This window comes from Papio anubis, chromosome 4 (genome assembly GCF_008728515.1).
Source record: "Papio anubis isolate 15944 chromosome 4, Panubis1.0, whole genome shotgun sequence".
NCBI lineage: Eukaryota > Metazoa > Chordata > Mammalia > Primates > Cercopithecidae > Papio > Papio anubis.
This window is the reverse complement of record NC_044979.1, coordinates 180,611,911-180,631,362: the sequence shown is the minus strand read 5'-3', so window position 1 is coordinate 180,631,362 and position 19,452 is coordinate 180,611,911. Positions and strand designations below refer to the sequence as shown.

Here is a 19,452-nt window from a genome sequence, read left to right as displayed (position 1 = left end):
GTTGTCTGGCCTGAGCACAGCTGCCCTAGGACTAGCAGAGCCTGCACCTCACCGCTGCCTCCCGTAGAGGGTGCGGCAGAGCGAGCGCCCCCCTTCCACGAGAGATTCCACTCTCGCTTCAGAGAAAGCTGGATTCAGAAAGACCCCCTCCTTCCCACGCAGGCAGGGAGGGAGCCCGGTGGGGGTCTGGGCTCCATGGAGGAGGCATTGGAGCAGGACAGAGGGCAGCTTTAGGCGACGCAGCCTCTAGGCCGGTCTGAGCCCCATGGGTCAGGAGACCGGTTACACACAGGAGGCCGAGCACGTGAGCGCGTGTAGGGAGGCTGGCAGGGCCGACTGGAAGCGTGATGTAGAGAGGCAGGCACAGCAGGGCACGTGGTATTAGATTCAACTTGGAAGCACCAGAATGCAGGGTTCCCAATACAAATAGGTAGAAGAATCTGCAGATGAAATGTGTGTGCATGCGTTTGCAAAGTAAGAAAATGCCAGAAAACAAGGATGGACATGAAAAAGACATAGATGCCAGCCTGAAGGGTCCCCCGCTGAGACAAACGTAACATCAAAATAAACTAAATAAGGACAGGAACAGATGATGGCCTGTGCATAAAATGAGATTCTGTGGTTCTATATAGATGTCAATTTACTTAATTAATAAATGGGGGAAAAAGAAAGCTCACCCACCCCAGTAGAATTCCAGCTGATAAGTGACGGCATGAGGAATTTCCCCCAGCAGCCGCTGCAGTCACCATTAATTCAGGCAACAAGAACATCAGTCAATGCCAAACCTCGTGGTGAAAGTGGAGTGAAGAATGGGGTTTTACGTCACCTCTGAGTGTTCCCATGAAATGTGTATGAATTATAGAGAAGGAAGGAATTTCCAGTGGAGACCCCTACAGACGCCACGTTCCCCAGATGGTCAAGGTCAATGCCCCCCAGAGTGGACGCATCGGTACGCCCACCTCCCAACCCGGATGAACCAGTTCCCTCCACTGACAACCTGGGTCTAACCACAAAATAAACCCTAATTGAGAGTTTTTCTCTTTTTCACAGAGTCAAGGTCTTAGAAGTCAAGGAAAGACTGAAGACTGCTCCAGGTTGAGGATGAGCATGAAGTCTCACAATCCAGGTAATCCCAGCACTTTGGGAGGCCAGGGTGGGTGGATCACCTGAGGTCAGGAGTTCGAGACCAGCCTGGCCAACCAACATGGTGAAACGCCATCTCTCCTAAAAATATAAAAACTAGCCAGCTGTGATGGTGCATGTCTGTAGTACCAGTTACTCGAGAGGCTGAGGTGGGAGAATCGCTTGAACCCGGGAGGCGGAGGTTGCAGTGAGCCGAGATTGCACCACTGCACTCCAGCCTGGGGGACCAAGTGAGATTCCTTCTCAAAAAAAAAAAAAAAAAAAAAAAGGCATTATTGGGACAGTTGGTAAAACCCGAATAGGTCTCTAGGTGAAGAATATGTACTCTTTGTACTGTTCTTGCAACTTTTTGGTGTATTTGAAATTGTTTTGAAATAAAAAGTAAAATTAAAAGCGAGAAGCACCCTGTGTGGCTGGCGTCCCCCGCTGCTTCCAGCAGCTCCAGGAAGCAGCATGGTGGGGCTGGGAGGGCCCAGGCTGCCGCGGCCACTTCATGCTGCTGTAAGAAGGTACCTGTGACTGGGTGAGTTGTAAAGAGCAGAAATGTACCACTTACAGCTCTGGAGTCTGGGAAGTCCAAGACCAGGGCCCCAGCAGATTTGGTGTCTGGGAAGGACTGCTCTCCGCTTCCACGACGGCCCCTTGTTACTGTGTCCTCTCATAGCAGAAGGTGGAAGGGCAAAAGGGGCCTGGCCAGTCAGACAGCCCTTTCATAAGGCTCTAATCCTACCCTTGAAGGTGGAACCCTTACGGCCTAACCCTCCCGAAGGCCTCACCTCTGGACCCTGTTGCACTGGGGATTCAGTCTCAATATGGATTTCGGAGGAACACAGACATTGGAACCACAGCAGCACCATCACTCCCAGGCTGAGACCCCACCTGGGCTCTCTGCCCAGAGCATCTCCTCCCTGGCCCTGGAGACACACAGAAGAAGGAGAGAAGGGCTGTTCTGTTGGAATCGCAAGACCGAGTGGACTCTCACCTGGGGGAGGGCACCTGCAGCCTGGCTGGCCCCAGGGATCGGTGGGCACGGAGCGTGTGGCTGGGTGCCTATCACCTTCTTCCCCACTTTACCCTGGGCACCCAGCCCCTGGACCACCACTGCCAGGCATGGAGCAGGTATGGAGGAGAGTTAGCAGGACGAAACTCACCCACACCACGGCTGCCACAGATGGACAATCTCACGGAGAGGTGTGGCCAAGCGAGCAGGGGAGGGGCCCGTGGGGTCAGGTGGTCCAGACGAGGGCCTTCTGGCAGGGGGCTTGTGAGAGCGTTCCAAGGAGACGGGCGAGCTCAGCCAGGAGGGTGGAAGGGTAAGACAGTCCAGGCCAGAGGACGGCAGCCGCAGCGGGAGGGATGGTGAGAAGCTCCGTGGTCTGGCTGGAACTGAACAGATGACAGTAGGAGAGGTAAACATGGCGGGAAGGTGGGGGCGCAAGCCGGTCCTTGGAGCTCAGAGAGCTTCTGGCTTTGGTCTGGGCTGTGTTTGGTGTGATGGCTGGGGGAGCTGCTGAGGTGGGAACGCCCTTGAGGGCTCTACCTTGAAGGGTGGGATTAGTGCCTCATGAAAGGGCTGTCCGAGAGTCCCTGTTTACAGGCAGATGGTTGATGTGGGAGGGAGTAATGGCTGAATTCACAGTGCCCAAGGGCTGATCAATAACGAGCCCAGCCCAGTGTCACCCAAACCTCGCGGTCAGTTTAGCCTGCTCGGCAGCGGGGATAGAGGACCACGCACAGGGGCTTGGCGTCCCACACTGATTCTCCCACAGTCCTGCAGGCTGGGGCCCAGCATCCAGATGCTGCGGGGCCAGGGCCTCCGGGACCACCTTGGCTGGCAGTCAAGGCTCCTCCCATCCTCCCAGGGCCCCTCTGTGCTCTCTGCGTCCTCATCTCCTCCTTGGAAGTCAAACCGGACAGGGCCACCCCAGTGACTCCCTTTTACTGTAATCACCTCCTTACAGCCCCATCTCCAAATCCAGTCCCACTCTGAGGTCCTGGGGTTGGGGATCCAGTATATGGATTTTGGGGGCCCCACTCAGCCCTGACACTGCACTGGGCAGAGCATGCCTCAAATTCCAAGGGCGATGAATTCGCTGTGACCACACTTCTGTCATTAAACATCACTAATAACCAGGTGCTGACATTTGCTGGACGGGTGCTGCCCGCAGCCCCTCGTCGCCCTGGGTCCAGCGGAGCAGCTGCTGATGCTGAGCTCTGTGGTCCAGACGCTGCTGGTGGCGGTGTCGGCCCAAGGGTGATGCTCTCCTCCCTCTGCCGGGAACACCCCCGGCAAGGACGCTGCTCACCCATGGAAAGGAGGTGAGGTGGCTGCGGCACCTTCACAGAACATGTCCCCCCGACACGCACCAGGGTGCAGCCTGAGGCCCAGGCCTCCCACACGCTCCTGGGCTTCTGACACGTCCTTCCCATGGCAGACACCAGACAGAGCCGGTGCAAGTGGCTTCCAGGTGGCGTGTCCCTTCGGATGGGCTCTGCCATCCCTGTCCTGTGCAGCAGCTGCTGCGTCCACCCTTAGTGCCAGCTCTGGGGGCCTGAGCAGAAGCTCAGGGACACGAAGACCGTGCGGAGGAGGCATTCACTGTGGGGTGTCTCAGGGCTGGGCACCAAGGCAGGACCTCTGTGTGCCCCGAATGCCGGCTTCCCTGGAGACTGCAGTCAGCCGGGTTCTCTCACGTCAGCCTCCCAAGACCACTGTGAGGGGGGCGCTTAGAAGCAGAAACACCCAGGCCGGGCAGGTTGAGCAGGTGAAGCTGCCCAGCGCAGGGGACAGGACACAGAGGCGACTCACGAGCCTGGGGCTCCAGCAGCAACCAGGTGGGTCCTTGCCACGCCTTTCGCTCCCAGCTACCAGTCTGCCTGCCAGCATCGCCTTTGCTCGTGTGCCTGAGGCCCTGGCTCCCCAAGCAGCCGCTGACTCCTGGACGCCTGCTGGCCGGGTCCCAGTCACGAGTGCGTTCGGGGAAGGCTTCCGGCCTACAGGAATGGAAGGAAAAGCCATCGGGCCTCCCCGACCGTCCACACAGAGACTGATGGGTTCCCCACACACCAGCTGCCGGGACGCGCCTCGACTCTGGTTTTGGCACAGACAGGCCCTGCTGCATCCGTCGTCTCTGATGGAAGTGACAGCCGTTTCCCCTGCAGACAGGCCAGAGCGGCCCATCCATGTTCCAGGGTGTGAGGCCAGTGGTAGCGTCCCCAGGGCCACAGCCCAGTGAGGGAGGTGGGGGAGCGTCCTGGCGAGGGCTGGGCTGCCTCCCGCGTGCCCTGGGGAGCAATGCTTCGCACCACCCCGCCCTTTCCTGGCCGTCGGTGAAACTGAATATCTCCAAGTGAATGTTTTAACTGCTAAGCACAGGCAGCGCTTCGAGGCTTCATGACGATGACGTGGAAATCCTAACCCTGACCCCGCCGTCGAGCTGGGCCTGCATTTCCGTCAGCACATGTGTCCCTTCTCCTCAGCAACCGCCAGCCCGGACAAGCCCCACACCACCCTGGTTACCCTCAGCTGTGAGACGGGAGGTGCCGGGCGCAGTCGGGACTGCTTCTGGTCCGTGCTGCAGGGATGTGGCCATGCGTGGGGCCAGGGCTTAGATCAGCCTCCTGTCGGGCTGAGTGGGGAGGCGCACACCTGCCCCAGATTGCAGCTCAAAAGAGGAGAGGCGAAGGTCAAGTGTTCCATACCCCGAGGTCCCTGGGGCCCCGCCAGAGAAGGTGGGGTGTCTCAGGGGGTTTTGGGTTTTGCTCTGTCTCCTGGGCCCGACCCCTGGCCAGAGCTGAAACTTCTAGAAGCCAGGAAAAGTCGGTACCAATTCCTGGACCAGACTCCCGACCAAGCCTGCCCCTGAGTGCCCTGTGGCCAGTGTGGGAACCCAGAGGGAGACTGTGCTGGTGTCATCGGGGGCCTCTGGCAGTCAGGATGGCTCACGGGGAGGCACTGGGGGGCTATGGCCAACCCTGGGGACCCGTCCACTCCCAGGGCTGCTATGAGGCCTGAATGTGACGGGGGCTCCCCGATGTGAGTCCCTCGTCCTCGTCCTACAACGCTCGGTGTCGGATGGGGGGCAGGACCCACAGGCCCCTCTCAAGGAAACCCACAGAGGCCCCTGCAGGTGACCTCAAGGGAGGCCCCGTGTGGGGAAGAGAGGACCCGCCCTGCACAAGACAAATCAAGTGGATGCCAAGGAGCAGGCGAGTTTGGGGTGGATGAAGCCAAAGCCACAGGATCACCCACAGTGAAGACAGGGAGGCGGCCGCAGACCCCCCACCCAGGGAGCCTCGGGGCGGCCAGGGCCGCGGGGGTGGCACGAGGCAGGTCACACTAGGCAGCAGGCACGGGCGGTGCTCCAGGAAGCAAGGCCCGACTGGAGACGGTGGGGGTCTCAGGGCGACTCTGCTTTGTCTGGGGCTGAGCAGTGCTGAAGGGTGGTCTTGAGTTAATGGGATGCCAAGGCGGAGGAGGACGGAGGATGAGGCAGGAGCAAGGCCTGGGGGAGGCAGCAAGAGAAGAGCTGAGGCCCCCGGAGGGGAGTGGGCAGCTGCGGGAGTGGGGGGCTTCTGGGACAGGTGAGGGTGCAGGGCGGCCCTCTGACCCGAGAGCCACCCGAGACCCGAGCCACAGTCCTGGCGTCTTCACCTCTTGCAGGTGGCGCCCAGGACTCATGGGAAGTCAGGAGCTGCCTGAGACTCCGCAGGGGCACCCTCTGCGTGCCTTGGGGCGGGACATTCTGGGTAGGGGGGCTCCAAAAAAGAGGCGCCGAAGGGGATGAGCCGCACGCGGGTCTGAGGGATGGGCTATGTGGGGTGGAGACCTTCAGCAGAGACAGTTCCCAGGCTTGGCGCCCGCCCCCAGCACCGCGCAGTGCCTGTCGGTGTTCAAAGCCATTTCCTGACTTTCTCATGGTCTGGGATTCCCGGTTTCATGAGATTAAGATAGAAAGTTGTGGTTTGCGAAAAACCTTGCAGTTAGAGGATGAACATTCCATCGATGGGAGCCTCAAGTGGTCTGGAGGGAAGGCCAGCTGTGGGAAACCTCTCCCTGACGACTGTCATTGTGCAGAGGGGCGGGGCCCCAGCGACCTCGGGGTATGGAATGCTTGACCCTCACCTCTCACCTCTCACCTCTCACCTCTGCAGGTCCTGGGCGCAGACTTCACCTTCTGGACCTTCTCCTATTCGGAAAGTGCATGGCCCACACGGTGGTACGAGGAGCCCTGGGCTGGGCAGCTGCCAGCCTGGATCCGAGTCCTGCCCTGGTCAAAGTGCTGATTACTTGACATACTTCTGTATCTGCAGAACCAGGTGACTGATCCCCAAAGCCCAGCCAGCTCCAGCTCTGGCACCTGCACCCATGGGTCACCCTGTGCCCGGCCCACCCTCCTCGAACCGTGTTCCACTCACCGTGGCACGGCCGCGCCCGGAGCAGTCGGTGCCGTGTGCAGAGGACAGAGGCAGAGGTGCCGTGTGCAGAGGCCCGGACAGAGATGTGGAGGGGTAGCCAGTATCAAGGGCACCCCTGCTTGCGCTCGCTTCCCCACCCACCTGCTTTTGCCGCTAATGTCCAGACATTCTTTTGTTAGACCCAAAGCCCGTGGGGTTCAGTTCCTGCTGTTGCAGCCCAAGGGCTCCACCAAGAGCTGGTGGCAGCGTCCACCTCCTGGGGGTCTCGAGGGGCTCCATAAGAACCCCTTGTCCTGAGCCGCCGCCCAGGCTGAGCATTGGCAGCTGTTCAGTCCAGGCTGGCTTTAGTTGCTGTTAATATTCAATATTTGACATAAACTCTATTTTGATTGTGAAACCACTCAGCATTCCGTGGCCTCATTCCGGGATTTTGATTCTAAGCCCCTCTAGGAAATATCTGCCCCGAAGTGACCGTCTTGTCTGGAAGGTTCCCACAGAGCAGGGTATGATAAGAGCCCCACGGGCTTCCTCCCAGCGCAGACGCTGCTCCAGCGGCTCTGGCAGCAGCACCTTATCTGCGGATGACAGATGCCGAAACGTGCCGGGGCCTGTGAGCCTGCGTAGCGTCACACACACTCAGCCCCCGTGAGCTGCACACACACATCACTGTGTTTGCGATTATAGTTTTACAGTGTGTTGATTGTTGATGTCCCCTACTTTTCTGGATCTTCCCCCATTTTTTTTTTTGAGATAGGACCTTGCTCTGTCATCCAGGCTGGACATTATCTCAAACAAACAAACAAACAAAATCAAAAGTGCATTCCTCACCTCCTGGGCTCAAGTCAACCTCCCACTTCAGCCTCCTGAGTAGCTGGGACCATAGTTGTCTGCCACCACCCCTGGCTAATTTAAAAAAAAAAAAATGTTTTTTTGTAGAGACGAGGTCTTGCCATCCCGCCCAGGCTGGTCTCGAACTCCTGGGCTCGAGCAATCCTCCTGCCTTCGCCTCCCAAAGTGCTTGGCTTACAGGCATGAGCCACACCCAGCCATTCCCCAGTTTTGCATTGGCATTAGTAGCTTTAACTCTGTTGTGTTTCTCTTACAATAAGAACCTTTTTCAACACATTTCCATCCATTGACAAAATAGGGAGAAAGGGGCATTTCCAGTGATTTAGATTACTTTAAAAAAATCTGTGTCATCTCTTTAAAATGTTCAGGAACTCTGTGTTGGCAGTATTTTCCTCTGTGCCGTCAGACACACTCTGTACTGGTTTATAGAAAGCAAGGTAAGAGCCATCTCTGGAATCGAGGTGACTTGGGTAAATGCTGAGACCCGAAGGGATTTGGTGATAGCAACTCTCCTTTCAAATTCTGCAGGAGGAGTGGGTGTTAATCTGAGACGGCCACAGAGCTGAGGGTTCCCACAGGGAACGGTAACATGAGGTGTGTTTGTGGACTGGCCCCTGCTCCCCAGTCTCCACCCAGAAGACCTTGGGGAAGACACAGGCAGACACCCGGGACACACAGAGTCCCCGGGTCACAGGGAGAGAGGAACAGAGAACAAACGGGGCAGGTTTTTTCAATTATAAAACTACCATATTCTGGCTTATACTGATACATTTTAAAAGCCAGGTTAAACAGATGATTTTCTTAGAAAATATAAAGTATGGCTGGGTGCAGTGACTCATGCCTGTAATCTCTGCACTTCGGGAGGTCAAGGCGGGTGGATCACTTGAGGTCAGGAGTTCAAGACCAGCCTGGCCAACATGGTGAAACCCCATCTCTACTAAATACAAAAATTAGCTGGGCGAGGTGGCACACACGTGCAATCTCAGCTACTCAGGAGGCTGAGGCAGGAGAATCGCTTGAGCCTGAGAGGCAGAGGTTGTAATGAGCAGAGATCACTCCAGCCTGGGCAACAGAGTGAGACTCTGTCTCAAAAAATAAAATAAAATATAAAAACAACAACAAAAAGGAAAATATAAAGTATAACATTGACTCAAGCAGAAATAGAAAATCTGATTAGCCCTATGGGACATGGGCAGGAAACAGAAAAAAAAAAGTAATCAAATGATATCCTTTAAAAAAGCACTAAGCTCAGGCAGTTTTATACGGGAATATGCGGGACTGACCTCTGCAACGGAGAGACAGAACGACCGTTTAGGAACCTGTCCTCTGAAGGCCAACCGCTCAGTTCAAATCCCATCTTCCCGCCCATGGCTGGTGACCTTAGGCAGACTACTTAAACTCTCAGCCTCTTCATCTGCCAGATGGACATGAAAGCAATACCTAGTTCACAGGGTTGATTCCAGGTTAAAGACTTGACCCATGTAAAATATATAGAAGTGTGTTTGCTGCACAGGAATAACTTGATACAGGTGAATTGTTACTAAGAATTACTATTATTTCCAGGCACAGAAAAAGACAAAAGTATCACAATTCATTCTATAATATATAGTTGTGTGAGTCCATTCTCACATTGCTATGGAGAAATACCTGAGACTGGGTGATTTTTAAGGAAAGAGGTTTAATTGGCTCACGGTTCTGCAGGCTGTTCGGGAAGCATGATGCCGGCTCCTGCTCAGCTTTGGGGCAGCCTCAGGAAACCTTCAATCATGGTGGAAGGTGAAGGGGGAGCTGCTGCATCTTACGTGGCCAGAGCAAAAGCAGGAGGGTCAGGGAGGTGCCACACACGTTTAAACGACCAGATCTCACGAGAACTCACTATTATGAGAACAGTACCAAGTGGAAGGTACTAAACCGTTCATGAGAAATTCACTCCCATGATCCATCCACCTTCCACCAGGCCTCACCTCCAACACTGAGGATTACAATTCAACATGAGATTTGGGTGGGGACACAGATCCAAAGTACATCAATAGTTAACCAAAAACCTGAGAAACTAATGGCAAGAATAACACGCACACATCTACACACAGTGATGCTGACATATTATTTATAATAGGGATGTAATCACCCAAAAATAAAAGTATTAACAGAATCCAATCCATCAGAAGGAAGTAAAATCTCTGGAAAGCAAAGATGGTTCAACATTAGAGAATCTGTTAGTACAACTCACTACATGAAGAGACTAAAAAAGGGGAACTTTGGGGCATCTCAAAAGATAGGCCCCTAACAAGCATCAGGTCAATTTAATATTTAGTCCTAATTTTAAAGCACGCACAACCACAAGATATTCAGAAAGCTAAAAACAGTCAGAAACTTCCTTAACCTGTAACAAACATTGTATTTAATACATCAGAACAGATATCAGCAAACTTTTCTGTAAAGGCTCAGATCGTGAATATTCCAGGTTTTTTGGGCAATATTGCCTCTGTCTGGACTATTTAACGCTACTGCCATGGCCTGAACGTAGCCATCAGACAATACGTAGAAGAATGGGCATAACTGTGTTCCAATAAAACCACCTACAAGAAGAGACCACAGGCTGGATTTGGCCCCCGGCTACCAGTTTGGAAACCCCCGCATTAGAATCATTCCCATTAGTCAGAAACAAGAGAAAGACACTTGATTTTATACTTGAGTCCCGGCCAATGTGATAATATATACAAAGTATAAATATTAGAAAGGCAGAGACACAACTATAATTACTTGCATAATTATATGACTGTTTACCCAAAAAGTTCAAAATAATGAACGGACAAACTATTACAATCACAAGTGTAACATCAATATACATCGATCAACAGTGTTTATTAGAACAGCAATACAGAATTACAACATTTTATGGGAAAGTGTCCCATTCATTATAACAAAAACTTTGAGGATTTCGTAAAAATTCAGAAAATACTCAAGAACAAACCAAGAAATGAGCACGTCGGACATCAAAGAAATCTTTAAAACTCTGCCAAAGCTCTAAATTCGTTGAGAGCCGGAATCCATTTCCAAGTAGTAGGAATCTAAGTCACATGAATGTCAGTTTTCCCAACTGTCCCCATAAATTCTGTGCATCCCTTAAAACTCCCGCAGGACTGCTGTGGGTCTTGACACTGCTTCTAAACTTGACGTGGGAGAGGAAACGTGTAGGACCCGCTGAGGAACGCTTCTGAACGGCCTCGGGGAGGCAGCCTGCTGTAAAGTTGTCATAGTTGATGCAGACACAGAAGTCGGCCCGTGAGTCAGGACGGAGACAGCAGAGACAGCACAAAGTATTTACCGGAACGTTGTTTACGACGATGGTAGCATTTCATGTCAGTCGGTGGAGAAAAGATTCCTTTTTCAATAAATGATGTGACAACTGGCTATGTATTTGAAAAAGAAAATGTTAGACCTGTCTTTCACACAACCCCAAACAACATTCCAGGGGATTAAAGAACTAACCATTTGAGATGGAGTCAGTGCTGATGCGTCCCCCAAATTCCCGTGTTGAAGCCTTACCCCCAGGGATACGGTATCAGGAGAGGGAGCCTTGGGAAGGTGGTTCCGTTAGCCAGGAATCCGACCCTCACCAGGAACCTGACCACGCGACACGGTGATCCAAGACTCGCTATCTCCAGAACCATGGGAGTAAGTTTCTGCTGTTTAAGCCCTGCAGTCTATGTCATTTTGTTCTCAGCCCTGGCCGATGAGAATGCCATTAGAACATCAGAAGCCAGAGCCGTAGAAGGACAGAAGAGACACCTAAGTTTGTTTTAACCGTCTTGCCATAAGAAATACCCTGTAAGTCACACAAGAGACTCAGGCGTCCTAAGAAAGGGGGATGTGGACAGTCCCTCCAGCACCTCTCGTGGCCGGGCTGGGTGACAGGCACACAGGAACTCATGGCACTCACCTCATAACTATTGTTCACATTCAACATGTACCCAAATTTACAATAGGACCCCATCGACAAAGCTAAAAGGCAGGCAATGGATGGAAGAAACCATTTCCAAACTACCAAAGTGTCCCAAAAGGAAAAGACTAACTACCGGGCAGAAGATTCAGTTACACAAGTCACAGAAGAACCCGCAGGTTCCACTCCTGCAGAAGCTGGCCACTCTGCCGACACCGTCAGTGTGATGTGGAGGGGTCTCCTCCCCACACCCACAGCTTCCCGCCTTCTGTGGGCCCGAGGTGGGTGTGTAGCGATTCGTCTACACCTCCGTCTGCTCCTGAGAGCAGCGCCCTTCACATCTGCATCCCAGGCCTCGCTAAACACAGGACACGGAGGTCCCCCCCACCCCAATTCATCGAATGAATGAACGAATGAAGGTCGTTTTCAAGACCTCTGGCCCTTCTCTCAGAATCTCTAAATCTCACACTTGCACTTGCTCTGGAGGGGATGAAACAGACACTGCCAGGGCCAGGAGGTTTACGATGTTTATGCTGAGGCTCAGGGAGCTACAGGGCTCAGGACCCGTATGGATTTGTTACCCTGAACTCGGTGACCAGGGCCTGCTCGTGAATCAGCAAATCCTCCGGCCGTGCTTCATTCCAGGGAGGAAACCCCAGCAGCCCTGTCCTGTCTGCGTTTCCGCTGGTTTCCGCTGACGCCATCACTGGAGAGGGAGAAGGAGTCCTTGAAACCAGCCCTCCAAACATAAATACGCAGCCGGGTTCAGCGAAGCACATGACGCACTTTTCACCTCTGCCAGCGTCTCCATCTCAGAGAGTCCCGCGGGACAGATGCTCAGTCCCCAGTGAGCCCCATCCGTGACCCCCGCTCGCCCCCCACGTTTCCCAGATGACGGCAGCTGGAGAGCCTGCCTCCGACAGCGGCCCCAGGCCACGGAGAGGCGACCCCGCAGAGAGCGGATGTTTGTGAAGCTCCTCCTGGAGGGAAAGCTGCCGCCAGTGTGGAACATTCCCCTCTCGAGGCACAGATGGGGGAGCGGTCACGAGCCGGTCAGTCCCTCTTAGAGCCAAAATCGGGGGCTCAGAACATTTTCTAATGATTTCTGAGCCATCGAGTGCATCTGGGCAGCCCAGTCTCTGTTTTCATTCCCTGAGATGTGGTACTTTCTCTCCTGGAGTCCTGTATTGGGGGTGCTTCAACCGCAGGCCTTGCCTCCCTCCCACGGTGCTGAGGAAGGACAGGCCCTGCCTTCCCCAGGAGAGCTCAGGCTGGAGAAGCCCCAGTGTAGGGGGAAGTTCTGAGCAGGCATTGTCACCCCCAGGTCTAGTGTCTCCACAGTGCTCCCCTGGCCCCCAGCCCAGGCTGTGCCTCCCCCATGTGCAGCCGCTGGGATGTGTCCAGGACAGGAGGCAGGTGCCCAGGGGCTCCCCTAGGCAGAAGGCTCGGGTTCTGTTTCAGGGCAGGTGGGCTGGTGTGGCCCCCGGGAGAACAGATCCTCACAGACGCCGACCAGTCTCACCCAGGAGGGCAGGCCCTGCTGTGCTGCAGGCCCCCTGGGGCGCTGGTTCCCCCATCTGACCACACATGGCTTCCTTGAGATCAGTGCACCCCCAGGAAATCCTGGGTGCCTTCATGTCTTGGTCACTTGGTGGCCTGGGACCCTCGGGCGTCTCCTCCATCCACAAAGCTGGCCAGGCTGTCTGTGGGGAAGTGTTGACTGGGGGCCCCAAAGCTCCTGCTAAGAAATCCTTCTAAGCACAGCCTCTGGCCCTGGAGAACCGGAACTCCCTGCCCTGCCACTGACTTACAAAGTTGTCCCCTCCCTGTGCACTTCCAGGCACAAAAGCCAGGATCTGATTACTGGGGACTTGCGATGAGCACGGGTGGAACTTTGCAATGAGTCCAGAAACTCCAAACACATGAACCTGGTAACTCACTGTGCAAACAGAGAAGCAGTCCTGCACGGGGTCCCTGGCGTTTGCTCTCTCAGCGGTCCTCGGTCAGTCCACTCTCTGTCCCTCCCACTAGCCAGCCCCCCTCTGCCAAGGGACAGCTCCCTCGTCTCCATGGCAGGCTGGTCTCGGGGGGCAATGGTGACATCTCCAACTACCTTTCTCTGCTCTTCACTGCTGATCCTGCTCCCAGGGCCACCCCCATTGGGCCAGGAGGCTACGAGGTGGTGACGGGTAGATACTCCAGCTGAGACCTGCCCGGCCTCTCCCCATCTGCACGTCTCTTAGGAGAGGACCCACATCCAGTCCCCACACATCCACCTGCTGTGGGTGTTCTGGGCGGGGGGCCTGTGACCCGAATCTACCTCGGGCCCAGGGCTCACTCAGGGGGCTGGGGGCCTGGAGTGCCCAGAGCTGACCCTGCTGAGTTCTGCGGAGACGGACGACACTCAGGGCCCAGCAGGGGTGGAAGGATGGGTTCTAACAGGTGTGGCCCCAGGACCACAAGCTGCACCTGCTGTGTCTGAGCCCAAACAGGGCCTCCTTCCCCTCAGGTGAGGTTCTGCAAGGAGCTGGGCGGGGCGCGGAGGAGCTGGGAGCAGGTCAGCAGCTGAGGAGTGGCTCCGGGAGGGGCTACAGAGGCCCAGGGTCTGCTCTCAGGGGTCGCTGGGGACACGAGAGACTCCGACAGGGGCCGACCAGTGTGCACTTCTCTCTTGTGCTGGGGCCCCTCTCTTCATTCCCTGCTGGACACATCCATGTTGTGCTTGGCGGAGCTGCGTTTCTCCTGCTCCCCCGGCACAGAGCTCCGGGGAAGAGCTCTCCTGCCCTCTCGTGGCAGCCTCGGGGCAGTGGCCTGTGGGGGCCGCCAGCTCCTCCGCTGTGAGCTGCTGGTCACGGAAGAGACTGTGCCGTGCAGGGGACGGGGCCACTTCCTGATACTCGCGGACAGACTTTCTTCTCTTGAGGAAAGACTCATAAGACCTCTTCCGGGTCATTCCTGATTAGGAATTTAATCCAGGGGTCAAGAAAAGACCCCCCAACCTGATGGAGGCTGCCCAGGCAGGGAGAAGAAAGGTCAGAGACCACGGAGAGGCGGAGGGGCGCCAGGCTTCAGTGCCCCCTGCTGCGGCGCCCGGCATGTGGCTCACCGGCTCTCCTGCCTCTGTTACTCGGGAAGAAACAGCGGGCAGGGGGAGAGTCCCTGGGGCCTGAAGCAAGGCCAGGCCTTTGCCATGGACAAGTTACTTGGGCCTGCTGGAGCTGTGGGGTGGACCCGGGCCTCCGGAGAAGCCATGAGCAGCCAGAACTGCCTCAGGACCCCGGCCAGGCACACTGAGCCCAGCAGAGCTCCACCTGTGGAGCCCAATAGAGAGTCAGCAGGCTCAGGAGGCCCTCTGGCCCTGCAGCTGAGAGGGGCAGGCATGGGTCTGCCTTTGGAAGTCCCAACGGGCTTGGCCAAGTTCCTGTAGATCGGTTCTCAAGTGATCTGTGGTCTCTCTCCAAAGAGGGTCAGCCTCTGCTTCAGTCACCTCCTCATCCATTGAATCCACTGACATCTGAGAAGCAGGTTATTCACAGGAAACAGCAGCAGCCCTGCCCTCGAGGCAGTCTTGGGCGATCTGCAGCCAGCCTCCTGGGCGGGGCAGGCAGCGCCTCCTGTGAGGGGAGGCTGCAGCGCGCCTAGGCGGGGCTGCAGTGCTGTGAGTCCCCGGTGGGGTGGGGGGGCTGCAGTGCTGTGGGTTCCCCCAGTGGGGCCGGTGCTGTGAGTCCTGTAGTGGGGGCCAGCAAGCAGTGCCCCAGTGGGTAGCCGTGAAAGGTGTCTCCGGTGGTGAGGGTGAGGGCCCAGTGCAGCGGCCTCCAGGGGTAGGGCTGCAGGGCGGAGTCCCCGTGGTGGGCCGGCAGTGCTGTGGGTCTTCTGGTGTGGATGGGAAGAATCTGCAGTGCTGTGGGGCCCCCTGGGGCTGCATGGGGAAACTCCAATCCCTTGAAGGGCTCTGCACCCACAGGGCCTGTGCAACCCCCTGGGCCGTGGTCCACGGGGAGTGCCAGGTACCTACACAGTGAGCCATGCATCACACCTGTCCAGAGTAGATTCTGCAGAGCCCAGCTAGGGTGGTGCCATTTAGGTGGTAAGTGAACAGCTGGCCATACGGGCAGGTGTCCCCCAGTCAGGCTTCTGTGCCCTGATCACTCTGCAGCTCGGCCAGTTGCAAGTCTTCCCTGCAGGCCTGAACTCCAGCTGGGCCGTGAACATTTCCAGGCACTGATAAAGGTGTTTAGGTCACTGCTCAAAACCCTGAAACAAAGCAACCCTGGTCCAAATTCCTTAAACTCTCATATCAACTCCACACCCACCCCCTCGCTGCAGACAGACCTGGGTGGAACCCCCGTCTTGCTGTCTGTCCCAAAGGTATGCTATCTGTCCCATCTGTCCTGAGGATACACTGCAGCCCTCCTTATGCCAGATCCCCTAGTAAGTGCTCTGGACAGATCACCCTGGCAACGATCGCCTCTTTCCCTGGAATCCCAACCAGCCCCATCTCAGGATGGTCTGAGGCACTCCCTGGTGGAAACTCCCCTGTCACGGCTTTTGGAAAGACTCCAGCTGTGGGTTCGGCCAGGATGGAGCACAAACTGTGAAATGATTTCCAAAGGGTGCAGCTCCCATCGCTGTGTATGAGGGTTCCGGCCACTCCATTCACCCACCAATACTTGGTGTCCATGTTTTTTATTTTTTTTTATTTTTTTTTGAGACGGAGTCTCGCTCTGTCGCCCAGGCTGGAGTGCAGTGCCATCCTGTCACCAGCAAGCTCCAGCCCCTGGTTCATGCCATTCTGGGCTCTGAAGCCTCCTGGTGGCTGGGACTATAGGCGCTACCAAGTGAATTTTTTTTGTGATGGAAGAGAGATGGGTTTCACTGGTCTCACTCCCTTTGGTCCCTCCCAAGTTGGGATTAGGGCAGAGCCACTGCAGCTTAAATGTGTCCATGTGCTTTTAATTTGGATCTGTTCCTGCATCTCACTGAGATGTTCATGTATTCACTTCTCTCTCCTTCCTATCCCAAATGGTTTCCTCTTCTCACCTGTCGCCGCCTGTAACCTCAGGCTGTGCTGGCCACACTCATGCTGATTTCCTGATTTCAAAGATCTTGTATGTTCTATACAGCCTTCAACCATTTGTTCTATATATAGCCTTCTATTTCAATCTATTTTAGTGTTCTACAGCTCCTAATAAACGTAATTTATAGTTCTATACAGCCTTCAGTAAACTATTTTGCATGTTCTCTCTAGGTAATCCATTTTGTATGTTCTACATACAGCCCTCTATCAAATCCATTTTGTATGTTCTACATACAGCCCTCTTCAATAACTTACTCATGTTCTGCATATGCCCTAGCAAATCCATTATTCTGAATATTTTCCCCGTCAATGGCTTGCCTTTTCATTTTAAGTGTCTTTCGAAGACCAGAAATGCTTATTTGTTGGTAAAGTTCAATATCTTATTTTTTCTTTTAAAGCTCATGCTTCTGTGTCTGACTGAGGTCTTTTTTTCCCCAAGCGTTTGTCCATCACCTGGCATTTCTGGGTGCTCAGGACTCCGCTCTGACTGAGGAGCGAGGCCATTTCTTTTACTGTCTCCTGTCTCTGAAGAAGGAAAAGTTGAAAAACAACAGGAATGAAGTCAGTGGCAAGACCAGCCAGTGCCACTGATGACCTCAGGTCTGAGGTTAAAAGATTAACCCCCCCACTCTAGCCACATGTGCTCTCAATCTAGCACGACCCTTTCACGTGGACCCCTTAGGGTTGTAAGCCCTTAAAAAGAGCCGGGAACTCTGCCTTACAGGGAGCTCAGTTCTTGAGACGCAAGTCTGCCGAAGCTCCCGGCCAAATAAAGCCAAATTCTTCCTTAACCCGGTATCTGAGGGGTTCTGTCCGCAGCTCGTCCTGCTACATGACCTGCCCGTCTATCCTCTTACCCACAGCAACCTGCCTTGATTCCTGCAGCTTTAAAATAACCCTATCAGGGTTAAATACTTTAATTTTTGCTTCACATAGTGTAAACCAAAAATAAAATTCTAAGCTTTCTCAACCCACTGAATGGCCCCCTCCTCTCCACCAGGGGGATTCCAAAGAAAGCTGAAAAACGAGTTCAGGCCACGAAGGGATGGGGATTGGACATGCCTCATTATACCCACCTCCCTTTGGAGTTCAGGTGCAGCTGACCAGACTGACATTAAAACAGACTATTAGACTGACAGAGCAGACTCTATACCAGCAAGACAGCAAGTTCCAATCTGACGCTGGCATAGCATCACGTGACAGCAGACCCTCAAAGCATCAATGTATTTTACCCAAAAATATATCACTTTGACAAATTTTGAAATGGCCCACAAAGCTGTGTCTTGCGGGGAAATTCATATTCTGTAGACTCTCCTTCCCTTTCCAGCTCCTTTTCTGATCCTGAGGAGACTGGCTGAGAATCAAGTGCCTTGTGAAGGTCTGAATAGGAAACATTTGCCATGTATTGCCTCTAAGGGCAGACACCTATGAGATTTCATCCATATAATAAGGACCTTGGTCTCCACAGCCCTTACCTTAACCCAGACACTCCTTTCTATTGATTCCAGGCCTTCAGATAGTAACTTAATTCTTTCAACCAATCGCCAATCAGAAACACCTTTGAATCCACCTATGACCTGGAGGCCTTTCCTCCTGGAGTCGTCCTGACATTCTGGATGAATCCAATGCACACCTCACTTGTACTGACTGATATGTTGTCTCCCTGAAACGTCTAAAACCAAGCAGTACAACAACCGCCTTGGGACAAGTTCTTAGGACCTTCTGAGGCTGAGGTCATATTTAGCTCAGAATAAATCTCTTCAAGTATTTTATAAAGTTTGGCTTTTTTTGTAAACAATAGGCAGATATAGATTCCATTTGCTAATTTTTTAAAATGCTCTCTGTGTCTTGGTTCATGAAAGACATTGGTCTGTGACCGGTGATGTCCAACTCTGCTATCAAGGCAATGCTGGCCTCATATATCAAGCAGGGAAGCGGCCCCTCCTCCACCGTCTGAGTGGCTGGATTCCTATTATTTCTTCTCTAAATACGATTTACCAGCTTGGCTCTCTGGGCCTGGAATTTTCTGTGTGAGGACACATGATAACAAATTAATCTCAAATTTAACAGATAATGGGCATTAGTATTTTCTTTTTTGGTAACTGGCATCCTTCAATAAATTCGTCCAGTTATACTGTTTTGGGGGCTGCCTGCACTAGTCAGCGTGGCGTCCCCTCAGAAGGCCGGGCCTGACAGCGCCGCACCCCAGGCCAGGTCTGTCGGCCCGTGCTGGTGCCCCGGGGAGCAGCGGGAGCTGCCTGGAGGCTGCGGTGTGTGGTGGCGGCGGGCAGGCACCTGGCTCCCGAAAGCAGACCTTTAATAACGCCTCGCAGAAGGGGCGGGGTGGGAGGCTGGCAGCGCAGGGGCGGCAGCTCCGGATCCCCGCGGGTCTCCGGATCACCCCACCGAGCCCCGCGCCTCAGTAGCGCAGTCCCTCCAGGGCTCCTTGGAAGGCCAGGCTCCAGCCCGGGTGCCCCCCCCCCGGGGCTCCAGGGTTGGGGGCACCCAGGAGGCCGCAGGCGCGGAGCTCGAGGGCGCCCCCCGACTAGAAACCCAGGCTCTCACGCGCGGCTCCCGCCCCCTGCCCACCTCCAGGGGGGCGAAAGCACCCAGCGCCGATCCAGTGTACGGACGCCCCCGTGCCCCGTCCCCGCCGTCCAGCCCTCCCGCCCCTACCGGTCCCGCGCCTCCTCCCCACCCGCCCGCCCCGAGCTGTCCAGCCCTCAGCTCTCCCGGCCCCGCCCCCGCCCCGCCCCTTGCCCCGCCCCCGCCGTCTAACCCTTCCGGCCCCCAGTCTCTCGCCCCTCCCCACTGGCCTGCAGGGTCCACCGACCTCCCGACCCCCCGACCTCCCGGCCTCGAGGACCCTCAGGAGTCCCTGCGTGGGCCGCGCCAGGTCGCCAGCGACAGCACCGGCACGCACCACAGCCACGGAACCGCCGACCACGGCGCTCAGGAGGGCGGAGAATCCGCGCACGCGCAATTCCTGCTCCCGCCCCGGCTTGCTGGTGATGGCGCATAA

The 19,452-nt window shown here is 55.0% G+C and overlaps 2 long non-coding RNA genes across 2 annotated transcripts; one reads left to right on the top strand and one right to left on the bottom strand.

The window, feature by feature from the left end:
- The first annotated feature begins 5,630 nt into the window (after positions 1-5,630).
- On the top strand, positions 5,631-13,272 carry LOC103882545. The gene is made up of 4 exons (XR_004183414.1): positions 5,631-5,727; positions 5,807-5,892; positions 6,298-6,343; positions 12,206-13,272. It is a non-coding gene; the product is annotated as a putative uncharacterized protein encoded by LINC00205 (long non-coding RNA).
- A 4,913-nt stretch (positions 13,273-18,185) lies between these two features.
- On the bottom strand, positions 18,186-19,442 carry LOC108584857. The gene is made up of 2 exons (XR_001900398.1): positions 19,354-19,442; positions 18,186-18,456 (listed from the first exon to the last, which is right to left on the bottom strand). It is a non-coding gene; the product is annotated as an uncharacterized LOC108584857 (long non-coding RNA).
- Positions 19,443-19,452: the final 10 nt, after the last annotated feature.